Here is a 7682-nt window from a genome sequence, read left to right on the forward strand (position 1 = left end):
AAACACCGCCACTTACCGCCGTGCATACACGCTTGCATACCCGCTTATGTCTCGGGTTGCCATCTTTTCATATGGCCAAAGCGGGGCATTTTCAGGACACATATCAGATTTTACAGGCTGACACATACCCACGGTCAGTACAAATGTTATAACTTTACTTATTTGCCTAAATGAAAGCTTATTCTTGTAGCAGTTTAGTTGCTTGATCTGTTTCTTGTAACTTTAAGTATTTTACATAAATAACTGTTTTATGCAACTGTTACGTGAAATATGGGACATATTTCCTACAATCACAGGACATTTGCCATTGTATTATATTTGGTCTGGACACAACTGCCCAAAAAGGGACTGTCCCTCGCAAGGTGGGGCAGGTGGTAACCCTACTTATGTCTACTTTAAAGCGCCTTAAGCACCCTATATCCAACTGCCATTATGCAAATGTGTAAGGTATATATTCCCGATAATGCACGTGGGGAGACGTGTATCATGGTCAGGTGTTTAATCCCAGGTCGTAGGTTCTGCAGGACCGGCTGGAGGCTGAGCAGTCTTGTGGACAACTACTGCTCATACAACTTGCGTCCAGATGTATACAGGACTGGACATTGTGTCGTGACACCAAGTCTAATGTTTAGAACAGATACATATCCCATGAGGGATATCCAAAAAGTGTAGGGACCGATGACCTTCTTTGCTTTATGGCAATAAGTTAGGGTTATACATGCAAGGGATACATAGTTTGCAATCCTGAGACTGCCTAGGGTGATACTGCCTACTAGATATGGGTAGGGGTCACTATGTGCATATATGGCCGTGCCTATCTAGCAGCCAAAGTATGGCTGGTTTTGGTGGACGTTCAGGAAGGGGGGGGGGGTGTGCTGTGAAGGGGATGATGGGTATTATGTATCCAGGTGTGTTGGGGTTGGATGGCTCAGTTCAATCCAGACCATTATGTGGGTATGTGCCGGTAACGTTTCTGTACATGTGTATTGCACATTTCAGTGTTCACATGTTTGTGGGATTGTATTGCGGATGTGTATATTTGTTCTTTGTTTATCTTCCTGATTCACCCACTGCTCCCTTGTAGACCTCCAGTTCACCTAATGTGCATCCAACCCTGTCTCCCCTTGGTAAATTATTACATTACTCCCCATCCCCCACCCCCATATTTCACAGACACCATTCATCCCTTCTCTAGTTGATGGCCCATGGCACAGTCAACAGAACACATTACATACACTACATATCTCTGGGACCAATATGATTGTGAGGTCTACACTAGCATTTCTGATCATCTACATGCTGTACGTCATGCACATAGATACACACAAATACTTATCTTTCATGACATGGTAGGTAGACCCGGGTAATACCCGTTCATCTATGGGCCATCCTGACAAGGACGACTTGGACCACGAATGGGCAGATATTGGGCAAATGCTCTGACCATTGGTAGGGTTGCCACCTTTTCATATAACCTGGATGTGACATTTTCGGGACACACATCTGAGTTTACAGGCCAACACATACCCACGGTCATTACAAAGGATAGTACTTTAGTTTTATGTCTACATATAAGCTTTTATTGTTCTAGCGGTGTAGTAGCTTATTCTGTTTCGTTTACTTGCTTATTCTGTTTCTTGTAACATATAGGTATTTTATATATGGACATACGTATTGTATAGGACTATTACATAACATATGGGACATAATTATGTCCTACTATCGCAAGACATTTCACATTTATTATGGTTTTGGTATGGACAGACCTGCCTAGAGGGGGACTGTCCCTCACAAAGTAGGACAGGTGGTAACCCAAACCATTGGGCTAGGCTTAGCAATTGGCGGTGCACTAACATGATGTGTTTCGCTTCCACTTGGTATAACTAGCGACACTACAATGGAATACAGGCACGGGGTTTTAAATATCATTTGTTTGAGGGACGGGGACTCAATATTCAGCTACGTGCCTTTGTGTTTACTTCTTATTGTGGTGTTCGCAATGATATCTTGTATGCTTTGCATACTTTTCAGTATCCACGGACACTGACAGGAGTGATTACTATTAGAGGCAGGCTGTACTAGTCAGCATTTTAGGTTGCGCGTATGCAGCCGACATGTTCACGCGTCTGTGCAGCGCTTGGATATGCCCCCTGCACTCGTACACGTTTCCTATGCACGTGGCCATTACGGCAGCGTGCCTTCATTAATATGCATGTGGTACTGCTGCGCCATCTCTATGCCACACAGTCGGCGCAAGGCTAACGTCGTCCTTGCGCCGAGCTTCATGAATCCCGGGGCATGTCTTCACCAATTACTTTTAATGGGATAGACCATGCTGCATGTCAATATCAGGGACTTAGGGGTGTAAATGTATAAATGTGTGTAATAACATGTGTACACATCTACCAGTGTGTGTGTGTGTGTGTGTGTGTGTGTGTGTGTGTATGTGTGTGTGTGTGTGTGTGTGTGTGTGTGTGTGTGTGTGTGTGTGTGTGTGTGTTTGTTTGTTTGCCTGTGTGGTCAAAGTAGGGGGATTAGTTAGTGAATAGGTACAGTATGTGTGTGGGGCTAAGCGTGTCTGTGAACGTGATTAGGTGAGGTGGTGGTGTCACTCGTGTGTGTCAACAATAGCTTATGTGAGCACAAGAAAAACTTTCTAAATCTCAGCCATAGTTGCCACAGAAAGATATGGATAGGAATATAAATTGTTATAGAAAGTAAACAGCATGCAACATACTTAGACGTAAAACTAAACAGATGCAAAGCAACTCATATACAAACTTGGATATGGGCAATAACAACAGGACTTTTGCCCCCAATGCAATGTGCACATTCTACAGAAAATAGAAAAAAATATATTAGGTCTATTTCCTAATCGGATGCAACAGAACATCAGTTATTCCATGCAAAAGACCAGAGGGCTACCTGAGAGTGCATGAATTACTTTTCTGTTAAAGCACTCACTTTCAAGCTATTTAATTTAGAACAGTATTCTCCTTTGGCACTGACATTAGGAATAATAGCTGACACCTGCACTGGTGTTTACTAAAGAAAAAGTATTTACCCTTAGGAGGCTTACATTTACACTAGCACAAGGTGTGGGGGGCAACATTTAAAAGCATTGCACTAGCCAGTTGCAACACCCTGAAATAAACATTAAGAATGATCAAAACATGGATTAATTCAAAAATGCTTAAAGTGCTTTAAAGTCTCCTTTAACTGTCATTCAATGGTAATAGGTAATTTAAGAGCTACCTCTTACTTGTGAACTCACTGTAAATGTTCCCAGTGCATTACATCTTCTACTACAATATATTGTTTGATATGTAACTCCTGTGTGCAGCTGACACACATTTAATTTTCTGCTATTATTTGATAAGTCATAACTCTTATAAACTGTAACTATTATATTTGTCTCTAACCCTGTGGATGGGTAAATGGGGGAGAGCATTTGCTATGGATGTGCCACTGAGAGAGGTTGATAAATGAATGGCATAACTTCTGACAGTTGTGAGGTAGAAGTAACTTTATTCCCGATTGCTAGCCGCTTCAGATGTTTTTACGATACCTACTGATGTCCTACATTGTTCAGAGGCACACAGCGTAATAAGGAATGTGTACTGCGGTGGTGGTGCTGCGGTAGCGTTGTCGCCTCACAGTAAGATGTTGTCCTGTTCGATTCTCAGCTAGAGCGTCTTCTGTGTGAATGGGCGTAACTTCGTTGAAGGTTGTGCGTCAGGGCTGGCAACTTAGCACGTAAACATCTACTGCCAATCATCAGCGGACCGGAGTTCCGCTGTGGCGACCCCTAACCGGGAAAAGCCAAAAGGCACAACAACAACAACAATGTCACCTAATCAGCAAAAGCACAGCACTGACAGCTATCAAGTTGGAGTTATCAGTGAGGAAGTAACTTATCCAACAGTACCTGCCAAACAGTTAGTATTCTTTTCCCTCATATTAAGCACTGGTTCCCAGATTTCTATTCATTATCACAGATGCAACTATGCATTTTGCACACAATGGCAGTAATATTTCCATTTATTAAAACTATGCTAGCTTAAGTCAATTTGTCCTGCTTGCGTTTCTTTGTATGGAGTAACACATAATTAATTTTACTTGAATTAAAAGGTAATCCAAAGTCTGCTAACTAGCTTTATTTACACATTTGTTAATATATTTCTTGCTTTGTTAACAGTGAAGTAGACTCTTTTTGCAGACAATTTCTTGGCCACAACCTCTCCCACTACAGCAAGACAAAACATGTAGGTCACAAAGTAGCACTTTTGAAAAACATAGTACATCAAGGTTAATAAATTATTTTAGGTTCCTGCATTTTTTTATTGCAATTGAAGTTTAGGTAAATACTATGAACAATAAGGCTGGTGTCTGGAATATGCTTTTTGTATGCCTTTTGTAGACCCAGAATGTCATCATACCATGACATTACTTCATTGAGTGCATACATTTCTCTAGTTTATCAATCAATCAGTTGCAAATGAGCAATATGTTTGCAAAGAATTATGCATCGATTATTTATATGGAAGGCTCTCTGCGCACTTCCTACACCACTATATGCTAAGTCAACTATCATTGGTTCTCAGTCTCCAAAAAGGACCATGATGCAAGGCATGCCCAGGTAAAATACTATACCCTTCCCCCTCCAGAAAAAGGCAAGTAGACATAAGGCTTATTACACTTCAGAAAATGTTGGATATTTTTGCAAAATAACATTTATTTTTTTAACAACATTTCCTTATCTCTGTAAAGATCTTTATCCCATAAATCTCCCATTTAAGGCTGGGATTCAGTCCTCAGTCATAGAAAAGCTAAACAGAAATAGTTGCTCAGTGCTTAACCACTTATGTATAGCATACCTAACCTTTTCTAATCACTACCATATTCTTTCTGATTTTTTTTTATTCTTATTTTCTCACTAACATATTTAAAGAATCATGTGCCCTTCTGAATTACCATTAGTTTTCATATTTTCATAGCTAGTTACCAGCCATTTGGTCCAGGAGACAACTGAAGAGCCTATGTCAATTATGTGAAGTCCTTAGAGTTACATTGTGGGAAAGTGAAGGCTGAGGGAATCAAACCTTAGAATACATGAAACTGCTCATGGTCTTAATATTCTGCATTAATGACTGTGTAGTCTTTTCCATGTTAGCATATAGTTTATTGGTTATGAAATGAGCATTAAGCAGCAACAGCTAATATGGTTAACAAACACTAGACATTTTCTTTCAGAATAATACCTATTAACTGGCAACTTCCTCTAAAATGTTGAATTACTTCATTGCTATTCTTAGCCATATAACTAATATTTTTAAACTAAAGTGTCATCCATCATTTGGCAATACTACCTTTTATTACCAGCATGCAATGCTACAGCTCCCTTGAGTTAACCAGATGAACCTCAGCCAGTCATTACATCTTTCAGCCGTATACATTGCTATCTCTTAATGAGTGTGATGGCAGGCTTTCACTTAGCACAGCTGTAAAACTATAATCATGAAGTCATTTAGAAAGACTGGCTAAACTCTCCTTCATCTGAATAATAGAGGCATTTTGAAGGTACTAATGTCAGTTTTATGTGTGGCCATTACATATGTTTATATGGTTACTGTACCCTGAATAATTTAACCAGAAAGACATAATATTATGATGTTTTTGTTGCCAAGATTTAACTTTTTCTTCTCATAATGTCAGTATTCTTTAGTATAGGGATGGATCCAGTATCAAAACATAGCTAGAATATTATTTTTTGATCAAACAAACCTGATTTGCAATGCAGCTGCAAATAATATGACATAAAAGCAAAATGTCACACGTACCCCATCTTCCTCACCAAATATACCACGTAGCAACTAAATACGGACCGGCTGTAATAGTTAATCTGACAGTCAGCAGGATGTTAGCATGTGTTAGTGTGCAATAATGAAAGGATCAGACAGATATTTTACACTTAGACATTATAAAGTTATAATGAATAACTAGCCAATGGCAAAAATATTAGATTCATTATTTGCATGTTGGCTCACCTGTCCTAAAACTGTAATTTGTACTTCTCTTGGGAGAGCAAATAGGGTACTGACCAAATTACAAAGGCTGTTTTGGCACAGAAGCAACTAAATGCTCTGTCACTTCATACCAAGATGTTAACAAACAATCCTGATAATTATAAAGTTACTTGTTGTATAAGATATGTATTGAAAATTAGAATATGTGCTTAGGATTTAATTGTATATGAGCCATAATAATTCACACAGAATTACAAAGTTATTATCATAAATAATAGAATTACAAAGTTATTATCATAAATAATTCATGTCAGACTTAAGAAATAATATGACAACTCTGGCTTCATTGCTGTCATTTTTGTAAACATTATTTATTTATTTATTTATTTATTTGTTTATTTATTTATTTATTTATGTATTTGCATTTTTAACCAGGTAGTGTCCAACTGGGCCATGTGGCCCATCTTCAGCGGAGACCTGGGGAGATAAGCTCCTAAAAATAATTGTTTACATAGACAAAGAAAAACATAGAAAAATCATAGAAAATAAATTGGCAAAGATAAAATAAGAAAATTACAGAGGCATTAGATAAATCATACAATCATGTTAGTTCAAAATATGAAATCAAGTAAACACAGAGGTACATGCAGTACAAAACTTATAGCAAAGTAGTATCAACTCAGATGAAGTGTTACAAGTATAAATTTATATTAATTTTATTTGTGCAGATTGAGATTAGGGAAGATAGACTGGAGAAAGTGATAGTCGGAGTGTATGGATTCTATTGCAGTGAATGGAAGGTGAGGAGCTTTAACCAGGGGCAGTACCAGTGTTTAGAGAGGTGTTCTTTTAGGAGTGGTTTGAACGTCTGGCTATCTGGCTTTAGTAGGATGTGTTAGGGAAGTGAGTTCCAGGTTTTGACTATTTTATTGGAGTAGAGGGAGTCTCCCTAGTAGTTATAGGATTTGAATACTTTTAGGATTAATTTATCAGATGATTGGAGGGCTCTGGAGTTGGAGTTTTGTTGAACTATGCCAATGAGAGCAGGGCAGTTGTTGGAACTGTGTATAACTGAAGTTGGGTGAGAGATAATAGGCTAGGTAGTTCAATCCAATTGAGTTGTTGAAGGGTGTAACTGTGGTGTGTTCTGTGGGGAATGCTGCTTGAAATGTTTTTTGTCTAGTATAGTGCAAGAGATGGCTCCTGTAAAAATTAAAGTACAAAATCATTTTGCAATAGGAAGCATCGGAGGTGTCATCAGTCTTTTCATCACCAAACAATGCTTCTTTTACTGTGTTCCTTTACTTAGGACTTTCATGAGTTCTGCCGGTCACATTGACTTCTATGCATTATGGACCTTTGACAAAACAGACCAATGTTTAGCTGCATTTATGTAAATAAATGATGCTTATATGCATGCAGATATAAATTCCTCTGTGATAGAATTTAATTTATTCTGGGACAATAACAATATATATGTTAAGGGTTACTAGAAAAGTATATCTCCCTGTTATTGTTCTTTTACTGCATGCCACAGCTGAGGTGTGAGGACATTTTTTGATATTTCTATACTGGGGTAACAGATTTTCAAATTGATTACATGTATGCTTATGTCACTCATTTCATTCTCATTATCTATGCCATGTGATCACATCA

Source organism: Protopterus annectens, chromosome 14.part0, assembly GCF_019279795.1.
Source record: "Protopterus annectens isolate FY-2018-M chromosome 14.part0, PAN1.0, whole genome shotgun sequence".
In the NCBI taxonomy this organism is placed as follows: Eukaryota; Metazoa; Chordata; order Ceratodontiformes; family Protopteridae; genus Protopterus; species Protopterus annectens.